Here is a 16,551-nt window from a genome sequence, read left to right as displayed (position 1 = left end):
TACATAAAATAAACTCTAAAACCTCAGGAGTGCAGTCCAAAATTAATAATATATGGATGGGGGGTAGGACTATTGCACATCTGCCATTCCTGGAAGTGTGATGCATTTAGCTGCCGCTGTCTTATGAGGGGGGGCAGGAGAAGGGAAGGGGGTGTTATACATTTCACTGCTTGTGGGTAGAAGCTGTTAAGGAGTCTCTTTGTTTTCATCCTTAATGCTCTGTATCTCTTCCCAGAAGGTGGAGGGGGAAACAGGTGATGTCTAGGATGAGTGGGATCCTTCGAAATACAAGTAGCCTTCTTTTGAAGTCTGCCAGTATAAATGTCTCTGAGGGAGGGTAATGTTGTGCCAATAACCCGCTCTGCTACCCTCACCACCCGCTGCAAGTCCTTCCTGTTCTGTTCTGTGCAGCTGGCAAACCACACTGCACAGCAATACGTCAGGAGGCTCTCTATAGTTGTCCGATAGAAGTTGATCAGCAGGTGATGAGAGAGGAGAGCGTGCTTTAGCTTCCTTAGGAAGTAGAGCCTCTGTTGGGCCTTCCCCACCTGATAAGAGATATGGGCAGTCCAGGTGAGGTCAGCCGAGATGTGGACGCCATGGAACTTGACACTCTCTACTCTCTCCACCTCTTTCCCGTATGTGTGCAGAGCAGAGTGCTCGATGTGCTTTGATTTCCTGAAGTCTACTATCAGCTCCTTGGTTTTTGTGATGTTCAACTCCAGGATATTATGACAACACCATTCTGTCAAATGCTGTACCTCCTCCCTATAGGCTGTCTCATCACAGTCTGATATGATACCTATCAGGGTGGTATCGTCAGCAAATTTGACAATGGTGTTGGTGGAGTGAATGGTAGAGCAGTCATGGGTGAAAAGAGAATAGAGGATGGGGCTGAGAACACACCCCTGTGGTGCACCGGTGTTCAGGATGAGAATAGATGATGTGTGTTCTCCCATCCTGACACTTTGTGGTCTGTTACTCAGAAAATCCAGTATCCATGAGCACAGTGAACTGCCAATATCATGGATGAAACAAATATCTAACGAGGATGTTATGGGAAAAATTGAAGGGAAGAAAACAAGAGGAAGACAAAGACAAATGATGATGGAGACAGCAGCCAGAGAATTGGAAATGAATACCAATGAATTGATCCACTTGACCCGAAACAGGAGTGTGTGGGCCATGGCAGTCAAAGCTCAAACTGGGCACAGCACCTGATGATGATGACAGCAATGTTGGCTTAGGTCTTTAATCTTGTTCTCCATTGATTACACATTGGCCAGAAGAGTGCTTGGGAGAAGTAACCTCATACTTCGACGCTTTGATCTGGCTTAAAGACCGCCCTGGCTCTCTTTCTTCCAGCAATGGCCGAGTTTCATCTGTTTCAAGGTGCTGAACCCTCATTCCTGAGAGCTAAGTTTGCCGAATCCTTCAAGAGACTGTAAGATGGCTACTTTGTTTAGACAGTTCAAAAGTACATTTCTTAAAGGGAATTATGGGTTGTGGATTGCAGCAATCATAGTACAGAAGTATATCTAGTAGTTTTGTGAAATGCTCACAACAACGTTGTCATGTATTGCCAGCGCTATCTTAGGAAGAGAGGAGCAAATATGTCAAATACGGAACAATGTCATTGTACTCAATCAGGACAATGCAAAATGACTAGCTCCTGCAAGATGGATATTCAAATAATAGGAAAGTTGTGTGAAGTAAGCTCTGCAGATGGAACAAAGAGGCTCTGTTCAAAGAGAATTATACCATATTGCTATAAATTAAGGAACCGCAGCTCTTGATCCTCTAACACTCTCCAGTTGCCAAAAATTAGACAATATTCTCAGTAACAAAGTCTAATCTCATCCTCAGAATAACAATGCACCCAAACTGATTCCCTTATCCCAACACAAGCACCAGCAGAGAAATCCTTCCAATATCTATCAAAGGGAAGATGTATTAGGAATCACCCTTGATAATGATGTGAGTTGTGACCCAGCTGAAAGGTCTTCGAACTCTCCAATACATACAGAAAGTCAGTGGTCACCACACAAGCATGTGACTTCTACTACAGGCCGACAAAACTCTGGGGAAAGAGTATATGCAAAGATCCAACCTAGCCTTGCCTATATGTAACCCGTTTTAATGACTTCAATTGATCTAGTAAAGTGAAATAATGCCATTTCCATCAGTTTGTTTTTTCCCTTTTTATTAAAAGTTGATAAATTATTTTAAATGTTATATATGTTAAAATGATCCCAGGAATGAAATGGTTCACATATGAGGAGCGTTTGAAGGTTCTGAGGCTGCAAAGTTAGAAGAACGAGAGAGAGATCTCATTCAAACCTAATGAATATTGAAAGGCCTAGATAGAGTGGAGAGGATGTATCCTATAATGGGGGAGTCTAGGACAGCCTGAAAATAGAAGGAAGTCCATTTAGAACAGAGATGATGAGGAATTTCTTTAGTCAGAGGATGGTGAATTTATTTATCCCTGATTTCCATACTTTCCCTGTGGCCTGATAAACTATTTTCCCTGATGTGCCTGATGTAATCAATTTCCCTACCTTAACAGTCAGTGAATTCAAGATCACAGCCATTCTGTCTCTTTTTAAAAACATGATTATGTTTTATGCTTTGTTTCAGTTATTTGGTTCTCAAACTATCCACTAACACCAACAGATCATTTCAATGTATCCTATCTATACCATCACAACCTTGTAACACCTCTCCCAAATCTCCTCTCAGCTGCCCATGTTCCAAGTACCACAATACCAATTCTAACCGATACCTGAAATTCCACATTCCTGACCAAATGTCAGCCTGATTCAGTGGTTCAGTGGTTGGGAAAGTTGGAGTCCATTACTAAGGAAGAGGTTTCGGAGTACTTGGAGGCACATGATAAAATAAGACCAAGTCATCGTGGTTTCCATAAGGGAAACAAATCTGTTGGAATTTTTTGAGGAAATAACAGGCAGGATAGACAAAGGATGTTTACTTGGGTTTTCAGAAGGCCTTTGACAAGGTGCCACACATGACGCTACTAGACAAGATAACAGCCCATGCTACTACAGGAAAAATACTAGCAAGGATAGAAGATTGCTGACTTGCAGGAGGTAAAGAATGGGAATAAAGGAGGCCTTTTCTGGTTGACTGCTAGTGACTAGTAAGTGGTGTTCTGCAGAGGTCGATGTTGGCAACACTTCTTTTCAAGTTATATGTAAATGATTTGGATGGAATTGATGGCCTTGTGGCAAGATTGCAGACACCATGAAGATAGGTGGGGGGCAGGTAGTGTTGAGGAAGCAGGGAGTCTGCAGAAGGACAAACAGATTAGGAGAACAGTCAAAGAAGTGGCAGTTGGAATACAGTGTAGAGAAGTGTATGGTCATTCACTTTAGTAGAAAGAATAAAGGCATACGCTCTTTTCTCAAATGGGGCGCAAATTCAGAAATTAGAGCTGCAAAGGAACTTGCAAGTTTTCCTGCAGGATTCCATCAATGTTAACTCGCAGGTCGAGTCAGTGGCAAGGAAAACAAATGCAATTGCTAGCATTTCATTTCAAGAGGACTAGAATACAAAAGGATATAATGCAGAGGCTTTATAAGACACTGGTCAGACTGCACTTGGAATATCGTGTGCAGTTTTGAGCTCCTTATCCAAGAAAGGATGCACTGGCATTAGAGAGGGTCCAGAGGAGGTTCAGGAGAATAATCCCAGGAAGAAATGGGGAGGGCAGGGGGAGAGCTCACTGAAGCCTATCAAATATTGAAAAGCCTAGAAAGAGTGGATGTAGAGAGGGTGTTTCCTAATGTGGGGGAGTCTAGGACCAGAAGATATAGCCTCAGAATTGGGGTACGTCCACTTAGAACAGGGAGATAAGGAGGAATTTCTTTAGCTAGAGGGTGGTGAATCTGTGGAATTCATTGCCACAGACAGCTGTGGAGGCCAAGTCATTGGGTATATTTCAAACAGAAGTTGATTGCTTCTTGATTAGTAAGGGCATCAAAGGTTACGGGGTGAAGGCAGGAGAATGGGGTTGAGAGGAATAATAACTCAGCCATGAATTTTATTTCTCACATCCACCTCACAACATGAGGGAATAAAAATCTTTATGTTGCATCTCCATCACTATGTACAAACAGTAAGTAAGAGAAACGTGGGAGGATATTGCCCAAACACTAAGATTGTATACATAATTGTTTTGTGTACATGTATAGACAGTCAAGTATGCCATCAGATCAATGTGTATTGATCAATCTGATGGCCTGGTGAAAGAAGCTGTCCCGTAGCCTGTTGGTCCTGGCTTTAATGTTGCAGTACTGTATGCCAGATGGAAGCAGCTGGAACACTTTGTGGTTGGGGTGGCTGGAGTCCCCGATGATCCTCCGAGCCCTTTTTACACACCTCTTGCTGTAAATGTCCTGAATAGAGGAAAGGTATAGTGGAGAATACTCGATGGGCCAGATGGCCTAATTGTGCTCCTATGTCGTATGGTCTAACATGGGAAGGAGCCACAGGACTTAACAGCTCCAAATCACAGCCATCAAATGCATCCATATAGCCAGCAGCTTCAATATTGAAAAATTTTACAAATTAAGGAGACATATCCCCAGTGAGGGAAACAATAACACTTGCCTTTATATGATGTAATTAATATAATAAAATACTGTAAGTCTCTCATTATTTATTCATTTCTCAGTAGGTGGATTTATTGCTCATCAGTAGGTGTCAGAAGAGGTGTCATTTACCAAACACAGTTATGGTAGAGCATGTCATGGATAGCTGACTAGACACTCTCTTTTTGGAGATGGTCATTATCTAACAATTTTGTGGCTTATTTTGAAGGAAACTTTTTTTGAAGTAACTTGTAGTAAACTTTCACCACAAACAATGAAGAGGCAAGTGAGGGCAAAGTGAACTCGAGAGATGTGCCCTGCTGGTACACTGCAAAATCAACGCACTCGGAGTTGGAGCCGTGCTGGTTGCAGTGGATAACTCAGAGACTGAGGAGTTCTAATGCCTATCCAATTTACCGGGGTGTGAGGGAGCTCCACGCTAAGCATTGAGCTGATTTGGTGAGGTTGAGAATAGCTTCTTCGGCAGCGAAATCCAGTCTGAAACGAATCGCTGGGCAGTATATTCTAGCCCTGGAGCGATTCACCACGGTGAGGTCCGGGTCCTAATGTGAGATACAACCCGCCGTTTGGACAATCTAAACGCCTTCCGAAATAGACTGGAAAGGCAGGGTGCGGAGAGTTGGGAGAGGCTGGATCACTGTAAGTGCTGAGCCAATTTGGAGAGGTTGAGAACAGCTTCTCCAGCAGCGAAATCTAGACCTGGAACGATTCACCGTGGCAGGGCCTACTTCCTACTGCAAGGTTCGGGCAATTGAAATGCCAGCCCAGATAGTCTCAGGACTCCTCTCTCCGCAAGGCCCCTGGTGATTCTGCTTCATATCTGCGAACCGTGCAGCGATTTTCCCTGCTAATATGATGAACTGAGTACTGAGGCTTTGGGCCTACTCCGAGCTGCTCCGAAGATTTGGATCTAAGGGCTCAATTTGAGTTGGAGTGCTGTTGTTGCTGCTCATTTCTACTGTTTGCATGATTTGTTTTGTTTTTTCCCCCCTCTTTCACTGTGGGTACTGGGGATTAGTCTTATTTTTTAAAATTCGATTCTTTCGGATTCCTTGTTTTGTGACTGCCTATTAAGCAAACAAATCTCAAATTGTATAATTGATATATTTGTTGATAATAAATGCACTTTGAATCTCTGAATCTTATTTGTTACTTGCTGCTTATCAGGCCACATTTGATCCTTGTCAACAGTACTGTGCAAAAGTCTTCAGCATATGTTAAAAACATTCAGTAAAGCGAAGTTTTCAAAAATGAAATGAAAATTTTGTAAACATCAAAAAATTGACTATAAAGAGTAGTAAACAGTAAAACAAATCTAAATCAAATCAGTATTTGGTGTGACCAGTTTTGCCTTTAAAACTATGTCAATTCTCTTTGGTACACTGTCATGCAGTTTTATAAGAAAATTGGCTGGTAGGTTGTTCCAAGAATCTTGGAGAACTTGCCGGAGTTCTTCAGCAGACTTTTGCTGTCTCTCTTGTTTCTGTCTCTCCAGATAATCCCAGACAGCCTTGTTGATGTTGAGATCAGGGCTCTGCAGAGGCCATTCCATCTGTTGCAGAACTCCTTGTTCTTCTTTTCACTGAGAAGAGTTATGACCTTAGCCACGTGTTTGGAGTCATTGTCCCAGTGCAGAATGAAGTTGGAACCGATCAGACGGCTCCCTAATGGTACTTGCGTGATGGATGAGAATCTGCTGGTACAGTACTTGTCTGTATTGAGGATTCCATTATTTCTAACCAGATCACCAATTTCATGTTCAGAAGTGCAGCCCCAAACTTGCCAAGAACCTCCGCCTTCCTTCGTTGTTTGGCTAGAAAGAGGATGATGCCATGCAGATATTTGAATGTGATGACAAGAATTTGAAAATAAGACAAGCAGGAGGAACTATCAGGAAGCATACATTTTGATTTCCGTTACAAGGCCCTCCAAAATAGTTAATCAGCTGAAGGAGATAAGTGGTGAATGCCCACCTTTGAACTCATGTGTCATCAGGCATGCTGCCAAGTCAATGTGTCACTATTATTAAACTAGAACAAGGAACCTGAATTTTTCTATAAATCCAGAAAAGAAAATGATTTAACAAGCCACATTGATTTCATCATATTCTGAGCAAAAGTCTCACGGTGCCTGTGCTCGAAAAAAAAATAAAGCAAGCTTGATGGAAAGCAAATGTGTGCATACAGAGATGAGGCCAAATAGCCCCTAGGATTAAAGAATTGGGAATCACACAAATTTTGGCTTTAGACTAGCAGAGGATCCAAATCCACAAAACTAGCTGGGGCACATTTAGTCCAAGCTCACAGGTCAGTGATACCACAGCACAAATACTTGCTGTTGACCACTTGCAGATCCACTGGTTAGGAATTGAATATTTAATAGAAGTGTAGTGAGGTAGGATAAGTGGAGACTAGGATTCCTGCCTCTTTCTCACTGCACTCAAAAGTTTTCCCTAAACTCATACTTTGCAATGACTAACAGTACCCCTCCCGCCTTGCCATTCAATTGGTCAAACCAAGAGAATACTGGACCTGGAGATGATATTGTCGATAAAATTATTTGGCCAGTAAGTTTAACGTCGGTAGTAGGTAAGTTATTGGAGGGAGTACTAAGATACAGAATCTACAAGCATTTGGATAGACTGGGACTTATTAGGGAGAGTCAACATGGCTTTGTGCGTGGTAGGTCATGTTTGACCAATCTATTGGAGTTTTTCGAGGAGGTTACCAGGAAAGTGGATGAAAGGAAGGCAGTGGATATTGTCTACATGGACTTCAGTAAGGCCTTTGACAAGGTCCCGCATGGGAGATTAGTTAGGAAAATTCAGTCGCTAGGTATACATGGAGAGGTGGTAAATTGGATTAGACATTGGCTCGATGGAAGAAGCCAGAGAGTGGTGGTAGAGAATTGCTTCTCTGAGTGGAGGCCTGTGACTAGTGGTGTGCCACAGGGATCAGTGCTGGGTCCATCGTTATTTGTCATCTATATTAATGATCTGGATGATAATGTGGTAAATTGGATCAGCAAGTTTGCTGATGATACAAAGATTGGAGGTGTAGTAGACAGTGAGGAAGGTTTTCAGAGCCTGCAGGGGGACTTGGACGGGCTAAAAAATGGCAGATGGACAATTTAATACTGACAAGTGTGAGGTATTGGACGGGCTAAAAAATGGCAGATGGACAATTTAATACTGACAAGTGTGAGGTATTGCACGTTGGAAGGACAAACCAACGTAGAACATACAGGGTTAATGGTAAGGCACTGAGGAGTGCAGTGGAACAGAGGGATCTGGGAATACAGATACAAAATTCCCTAATAGTGGCGTCACAGGTAGATAGGGTCGTAAAGAGAGCTTTTGGTACATTGGCCTTTATTAATCAAAGTATTGAGTATAAGAGCTGGAATGTTATGATGAGGTTGTATAAGGCATTGGTGAGGCCGAATCTGGAGTATTGTGTTCAGTTTTGGTCACCAAATTACAGGAAGGATATAAATAAGGTTGAAAGAGTGCAGAGAAGGTTTACAAGGATGTTGCCGGGACTTGAGAAACTCAGTTACAGAGAAAGGTTGAATTGATTGGGACTTTATTCCGTGGAGCGTAGAAGAATGAGGGGAGATTTGATAGAGGTATATAAAATTATGATGGGTATAGATGGAATGAATGCAAGCAGGCTTTTTCCACTGAGGCAAGGGGAGAAAAAAAACCAGAGGACATGGGTTTAGGGTGAGGGGGGAAAAGTTTAAAGGGAACATTAGGGGGGGGCTTCTTCACACAGAGAGTGGTGGGAGTATGGAATGAGCTACCAGACGAGGTGGTAAATGTGGGTTCTTTTTTAACATTTAAGAATAAATTGGACAGATACCTGGATGGGAGGTGAATGGAGGGATATGGTCCGTGTGCAGGTCAGTGGGACTAGGCAGAAAATGGTTCGGCACAGCCAAGAAGGGCCAAAAGGCCTGTTTCTGTGCTGTAGTTTCTATGGTTTCTATGGAAGTGAAGAAGGGATGCTCGACAGCTGTGGCAGGGTTTGAATGCTATAACCTCCTACAAAGTTAAATCTTGCAACATAGGGGACAGCACAGCTTCACTTTCAGAGGAGCTCAATGCCTTCTATGCTCGCTTTGATCACCAGAACAGCGAGGAACCATTGTATACCCCCATGTTTCCCAATGATCCTTTGGTCTCAGTATCTGAAGACAACATGCAGGCTGCCTTCAAAACAGTGAATCCAAGGAAAGAATCCGGTTCGGATGGAGTACCTGGCTGAGTACTGAAGACCTGTGCTGATCATTTGGCTGGTGTGTTCACAGATATCTTCAACATCTTGCTCTGGCAGTGTGTGGTACCCACATGCTTCAAGCAGGCTTCAGTCATACTGGTGCCCAACCTGCATCAATGAATATTGCTCAGTGGCACTTATATCCACTGTGATGAAGTGCTTTGACAGGCAGTGTTGAAGCATATCAGCTCTTATCTGAGTGGCATCTTGGATCTACTCCAATTTGCCTAACGAAGCAACAGGTCTACAGCAGATGCCATCTCATTAGTTCTTCACACAACCCTGGTACATCTAGATAGCAAAGATGCATACATCAGGATGCTCTTTATTGATTATAGCTCAGCATTTAATACCATCATCCCCTCAAAACTAATCAGTAAACCCCCAACACCTGGGCCTCAATAACCCTTTGTGCAATTGGATCCTGGATTTCCTCACTTGCAGACCCCAGTCAATTTGGATTGGCAAAAATATCTCCTCCACAATCTCCATCAGCACAGAAGCACCACAGGGATGTGTGTTTAGCCCCCTGCTCTACTCACTTTACACCCATGACTGTGTGACTAAGAACAGCTCAAACACCATGTACAAGTTTGCTGATGACACCACTGTTGTGGGCTGTATCAAAAGTGGTGATGATTTAGCATACTGGGGAGAGATTGAGAATTCAGCTCAGTGGTGTAATAAAACAACCCCTCATTCAATGTCAATAAGACCAAGGAACTGATTGTAGACTTCAGGAGAGGGAAACCAGTGGTTAATGAGCCAGTACTCATCAGAGGATCAGGGTGGAGACGATCAATAACTTCAGATTCCTGGGTGACACTCTCTCAGAGGACCTGTCCTGGACCCATCATATACAGTGCCTATAAAAAGTATTCCCCCTCCCACTGGAAGTTTTCATATTTTATTGTTTTACAATACTGAATCACTGTGGATTTAATTTGGCTTTTTTGACATTGATCAACAGAAAAAAACTCCGTGTCAAAGTGAAAACAGACCTCTAAAAAGTGATCTAAATTACGTTTGTAATTACAAATATAAAACACAAAATAATTGACTGCATAAGTATTCAACCCCTTTAATATGACACACCAAATCATCACTGGTGCAGCAAATTGGTTTTAGAAGTCACATAACTAGTTAAATGGAGATCGCTGTGTACAGTCAAGGTGTTTCAATTGATTCTAGTAAAAATACACCAGTATCTGGAAGGTCCAACTGCTGGTAGTCAGTATCCTGGCAAAAACTACATCATGAAGACAAAAGAACACTCCAAGCAACTCCGTGAAAAGGTTATTGAAAAGCACAAGTCAGGAGATGCATACAAGAAAATTTCCAAGTCACTGAATATTCCTTGGAGTACAGTTGAGTCAATCATCAAGAAATGGAAAGAATTTGGCACAGCTGTAAATCTGCCTAGAGCAGGCCGTCCTCGAAAACTGTGTGACTGTGCAAGAAGGGGACTAGTGAGGGAGGCTACCAAGAGGCCAATGCCAACTACAGAGAAGTTACAAACTTCTTTGGCTGAGATGGGAGAGACTGTGCAGACAACAACTGTTGCCAGGGTGCTTCACCAGTCACAGCTTTATGGGAGAGTAGCAACGAGAAAGCCATGCGAGACTCTGGAGTCAGCTGGAAGAAGGTTCTAAGGTCTGATGAAACCAAAATTGAGCTTTTTGGCCATCAGACTAAACACTATGTCTGATAGCCAAGGGTGTAAGCAAAACACCGCACATCATTCAAAAACACAGCATCCCTACCATGAAGCATGGTGGTGTCTGCATCAGGCTGTGGGGATGCTTCACTGCAACAGACCCTGGAAGGCTTGTGAAGGTAGATGGTAAAATGATTGCAACAAAATACAGGGAAATCCTGATGCAGTCTGCAAGAGAAATGCGACTTGGGAGAAGATTTGTTTTCCAGCAAGACTGACTCCAAGCATAAAGCCAAACCTACACAGGAATGGCTTAAAAACAACAAAGTTAATGTCCTGGAGTTCACAAGTCACAGTCTGTCCTCAATTCAACTGAGGATTTGTGGCAGGACTTGAAGGGCTGTTCACTCACGATCCCCATGCAATCTGACAGAGCTTGAGCAGTTTTGTAAAAAAGGATGGGGCAAAATTGCAGTGTCCAGATGTGTAAAGCTGATAGAGACCTATCCACACAGACTCAAGGCTGTAATTGCTGCCAAAGGTGCATCTACTAAATACCGACTTGAAGGGGGTGAGTAATTATGCAATTATTTTGTGCTTAATAAATTTAGACCAGTTTGTAGAAATATTTTTTCACTTTGACACATAAATGTCTTTTATGTTGATCAGCATCAAAAAAGTCAAATTAAATCCACTGTGGTTCAATGTGGTAAAACATGAAAACTTCCGGGGGGAGGGGGGCCAGAATACATTTTATAGGCACTGTAATTGAAAAGAAAGCTTGACAGTGCCTCTACTTTCTCAGCAGTCTATGGACATTTGGCATGTTATCAAAAACCTTGGCAAACTTCTACAGATGTGCTGAAGGGCTACATTACTGTCTGGTATGGGAACACCAATGCCTTTGAGCGGAAAATACGGCAAAAGAGCAGATTTGGCCCAGTACATCACAGGTAAAGCCCTCCCAACCACTGAGCACATCTACATGAAACATTGCCGCAGAAAAGCAGCATCCATCTTCAAAGATCCTCACCATCCAGGGCATGCTCTTTTCTCGCTGCTGCCATCAGGTAGAAGGTACAAGTGCCTCAGGACTCACAGCAGCAGGTTCTAGAACAGCTACTACCCCTCAACCATCAGGTTCTTGAACAAAAGAGATAACTACACTCATCCTATTTCTGGTGTTCCCACAACTAATGGTCACACGTTATGGATTCTTTCTGTTGCTGTTTTATGCTTTTTCATTTCATGTTATTTCGTACTCATTATTATTACTATTTATTTATATTTGCATTTTCACAGTTTGTTGTTCATTGATCCTGTTTACAGTTACTTTTCTATAGATTTGCTAAGTATGCCCACAGGGAAAAAAAATCTCAGGGTTGTATGTGGTGACATGTATGCTGTAGCACATTTTTTATTTGCAGTTATTTTGTAAATAACACTCTTTTGCATTTCTGGTTAGATGCTAACTGCATTTCATTCGCTTTGTATCTGTACTCGGCACAATGACAATAAAGTTGAATCTAATCTAATTTTGATAACACATTTTACTTTGAACTTTCAACTAGAATGAGGCACAAATCTTAAGTTACAACAATTTTATTAGATGTTCATTATTGTACAGGTCAGATAAAGTCAGCCTATTCCAGCCAGGCAAGTAACACAACAGCAAGAAGTAAAAAGAAAAGGCAATTAACAAGAAAGACAGATAAAACTGGCATTCCCTCTAAACTGCAACCTTGTTCAAGCTGAAAAGATAGGGAGTTTTTTTTCTTATAAGAACTATCTATGAAGCAAAAAGCACAGTTCAATTTTATGCTGCCATGGCATCCCAGGCTTATAGACAAGAAAAAAACTATGGAAAAATAGAAACAGCTATACTATAATTACTGAAAATTTATTAAAATTTTACAAAGGGTGATTATACAAACATATAAGCAAGCAAAACTAAAGTTAAACTACAAGAAAAATAAGAATTTAAATAGCAATTTTGACCCTAATCCAAAGTTTCTGGAAGGCTATAACAAATGCAGGTAAAAAGAAATCCCACTTGCAAGTCAGAGCAGCAATGATTCCACCCTGGTGGTTAGCAGTGAAGAACCTTGACAGCAGTCAACAAGAACTACAACCAGGCTGCTCTGACAGTTCCAACCAAGGGAGACCGTCTGAGGCAGGAGACCAAACTCCATGAAGAGCAGAGATCCTTGGACTCAGAGTTCAGTGAAGATGCCTTTGACCAGCCCCAAGCACAACATATAGTATTTGGGACGTGGACAGATAATGACAGCCTAACTTAAGTACTGCATGATTAAATACACATATCAAGAAGACCACAGTATGTGTGCTTGCAAACACTGCGTGTCCGACAGAGTAATCAGCAGCACTGGGGCTCCACAGGGGACTGTCTTGTCTCCCTTTCTCTTCACCATTTACACCTCGGACTTCAACTACTGCACAGAGTCTTGTCATCTTCAGAAGTTTTCGGATGACTCAGTCATAGCTGGATGCATCAGCAAGGGAGATGAGGCTGAGTACAGGGCTACGGTAGGAAACTTTGTCACATGGTGTGAGCAGAATTATCTGCAGCTTAATGTGAAAAAGACTAAGGAGCTGGTGGTAGACCTGAGGAGAGCCAAGGTACCAGTGACCCCTGTTTCCATCCAGGGGGTCAGTGTGGACATGGTGGAGGATTACAAATATCTGGGGATATGAATTGACAATAAACTGGACTGGTCAAAGAACACTGAGGCTGTCTACAAGAAGGGTCAGAGCCGTCTCTATTTCCTGAGGAGACTGAGGTCCTTTAACATCTGCCAGACGATGCTGAGGATGTTCTACGAGTCTGTGGTGGCCAGTGCTATCATGTTTGCTGTTGTGTGCTGGGGCAGCAGGCTGAGGGTAGCAGGCACCAACAGAATCAACAAACTCATTCGTAACGCCAGTGATGTTGTGGGGATGGAAATGGACTCTCTGACAGTGGCGTCTGAAAAGAGGATGCTGTCCAAGTTGCATGCCATCTTTGACAATGTCTCCCATCCACTACATAATGTACTGGGTGGGCAAAGCAGTACATTCAGCCAGAGACTCATTCCACCGAGATGCAACACAGAGCATCATAGGAAGTAATTCCTGCCTGTGGCCATCAAATTTTACAACTCCTCCCTTGGAGGGTCAGACACCCTGAGCCAATAGGCAGGTCCTGGACTTATTTCCTGGCATAATTTACATATTACTATTTAACTATTTATGGTTTTATTACTATTTATTATTTATGGTGCAACTGTAACGAAAACCAATTTCCCCGGGGATCAATAAAGTATGACTATGACTATGACTAAGAAAGCTGCAATTAGATTGGGATCAAATTTGTGTTCTTTTGTTCGGCTTGAAAACTTAAAGCAGCTGGGTAAAACACATTTAAGGGATTTTGACTGAAGTACTCAGAAACTATAGGAGCAACAGAAGAAAAGCACTACTAGATTTGGTCATATTATACTTCCTCCACCACTCCTACCAGACAAATAGCTCACCATCATGGCTCACACTTGAATAAACACAAGATAAGTCATCTACTGCAAATGGAACCAAACTGTAGCAAAAATAAAATCTTGATGAAGAAAAGCTATTAGAAAATAAGGATAATGAAAATACTGAATTTAGAAGCAGATTTTAAGAAACATTTCAATTGGGATCTTTTTAAAACCTACTGTACTGAATCTTAACTGCAAAAAAAAATCAAATTATTAGTAACAATCAAGAGAAAATCTAGAGTTGTTGGAAATCCAAGCAACACACACAAAATGCTGGAGGAACTCAGCAGGCCAGGCAGCATCTATGGAAAAGAGTAAGTAAACAGTCAACATTCTGGGCCAAGACCCTTCTTCAGGACTGGAGAAAAAAAGATGAGGAATAGATTCAAAAGGTGGGGGGAAGGGAGGGAGAAACACAAGGTGAAGGTGAAAGAGGGAGGGCGAGGGGAGAAGTAAAGACCTAGGAAGTTGATTGGTGAAACAGGGAGATGTGGAGAAGGAGGAATCCAACAGGAGAGGACAGAAGGCCATAGAAGAAAGAAAAGGGGGAGGAGCACCAGAGGGAGGTGATGGGCTGGCAAGGAGATAAGGCGAGAGAGGGAAAAGGGGATGGGGAATGGTTGGGGGGAGGATATTATCGGAAGTTGGAGAAATCGATGTTCACGCCATCAGGTTGGAGGCTACCCAGACAGAATATAAGGTATTGTTCCTCCAACCTGACTGTGGCCTTAACGTGACAGTAGAGGAGGCCATGGATTGACAGACTGGGATGGGAATGGGAAGTGGAATTAAAATGGGTGGCTGCTGGGAGATCGCACTTGTTCTGGCGGATGGAGCATAGATGCTCGAAGTGGTCTCCCAATCTACGTCGGGTCTCACCGATACACAGGAGGCCACTCAGGTTACACCGAATACAGAAGATGATCCCAAAAGACTAAAGTGTCGCCTCACCTGGAAGGACTCTTTGGGGCCATGAATGGTAAGTGAGGTGTAGCACTTGTTCCACTTGCAAGTATTAGTGCCAGGGGGCACAAATGGACAAGGGAGTCGCATAGGGAGGGATCCCTGTGGAAAGCAGAACATGGGAGGGTGGTGAGGGAAAGATGTGGTTGGTGGTGGGATCCCATTAGAGATGGCGGATGTTCTGGAGAATTATGTGCTGGATGTGGAGGTTGGTGGGATGGTAGGTGAGGACAAGAAGAACCCTATCCCTGTTAGAGTGGCAGGAGGATGGGGTGAGAGCAGACGTGCATGAAATGGAAGAGGTTGAGGGCAGCATTGATGGTGGAGGAAGGAAAGCCTCTTTCTTTGAAAAAGGAGGCCATCTCCTTCATTCTGGAATGAAAAGCCTCATCCTGAGATTATTAAATTTGTAAACTATTAGTAAATTTGAATTTACTGCAGCTACATTCAGAATTCAAAATCAGGTTTATTATCATTGGCATATTTCCTGAAATTTGTTAACTTAGCAGCAGCAGTACAATGCAATACATGATAATATAGAAAAAATGAATCAATTAATTACTGTAAGTATATTTATGTATATTAAGTACATTAAAAATAATGCAAAAACAGAAATAATATGTAAAAGTGAGGTTGTGTTCATGGGTTCAATGTCCATTTAGGAATTGGATGGCAGAGGGGAAGAAGCTGATCCTGAATCGCTGAGTGTGCGCCTTCAGGTTTCTTACCTCCTTCGTGACAGTAACAAAGAGAAGAGGGCATGTCCTGGGTGATGGGGATCCTTAATAATGGATGTCACCTTTCTGAGGCACCGTTCCTTGAAGATGCCTTGGGCACTATGGAGGCTAGTACCCAAGATGGAACTGACTAATTTTACAACTTTCGATAGCTTCTTTCAGCCCTGTGCAGTAGCGCCCCTCCCCCACACCCACACCATTCCAGACAGTGATGCAGCCTGTCAGAATGCTCTCCATGGTACATCTATAGAGGTTTTCGAGTGTTTTAAGTAACAAACCAATTGTCTTCAAACTCCTAAAAAAAAGTATAGCTGCTGTCTTGCCTTCTTCATTGCTGCGTGGATATGTTGGGACTAGGTTAGATTCTCAGAGATACTGACACCCAGGAGCTTGAAATTGCTCACTCTCTTCACTTCTCATCCTTCCATGAGGATTGGTTCGTGTCCCCTCGTCTTACTCTTCCTGAAGCCCACAATCAGCTCTTTTGTCTTACTGATATTGAGTGCAAGGTTGTTGCTGTGACACCACTCAACCAGCTGGTATATCTCACTCCTGTATGTGCTTTCATCTATGTCTGAGACTCACTGGTTGTATCATTAGCAAATTTGTGGATGGTATTTGAGCTTTAGCTAACCAGACAGTCAGGAGCAGAGCACACACCCTAGCTGCGCCGGTGCTGATTGTCAACACTGAGGAGATATTATCACCGATCTGCACAGATTGTGGTCTTCCGGTTAGGAGGTTGAG

General features: G+C 42.6%; 1 protein-coding gene across 1 annotated transcript in view; it reads right to left on the bottom strand.

Moving 5' to 3' along the window:
- The window catches only part of vps39 (VPS39 subunit of HOPS complex), a 137,261-nt gene that overhangs the window by 102,312 nt on the left and 18,398 nt on the right, over nucleotides 1–16,551 (bottom strand). The gene's annotated exons all lie outside the window — the stretch shown is intronic.

This window comes from Mobula hypostoma, chromosome 1 (assembly GCF_963921235.1).
Source record: "Mobula hypostoma chromosome 1, sMobHyp1.1, whole genome shotgun sequence".
In the NCBI taxonomy this organism is placed as follows: domain Eukaryota; kingdom Metazoa; phylum Chordata; class Chondrichthyes; order Myliobatiformes; family Myliobatidae; genus Mobula; species Mobula hypostoma.
The sequence above is the reverse complement of the archived record's forward strand: the minus strand, read 5'-3'. Positions and strand labels throughout refer to the sequence as shown.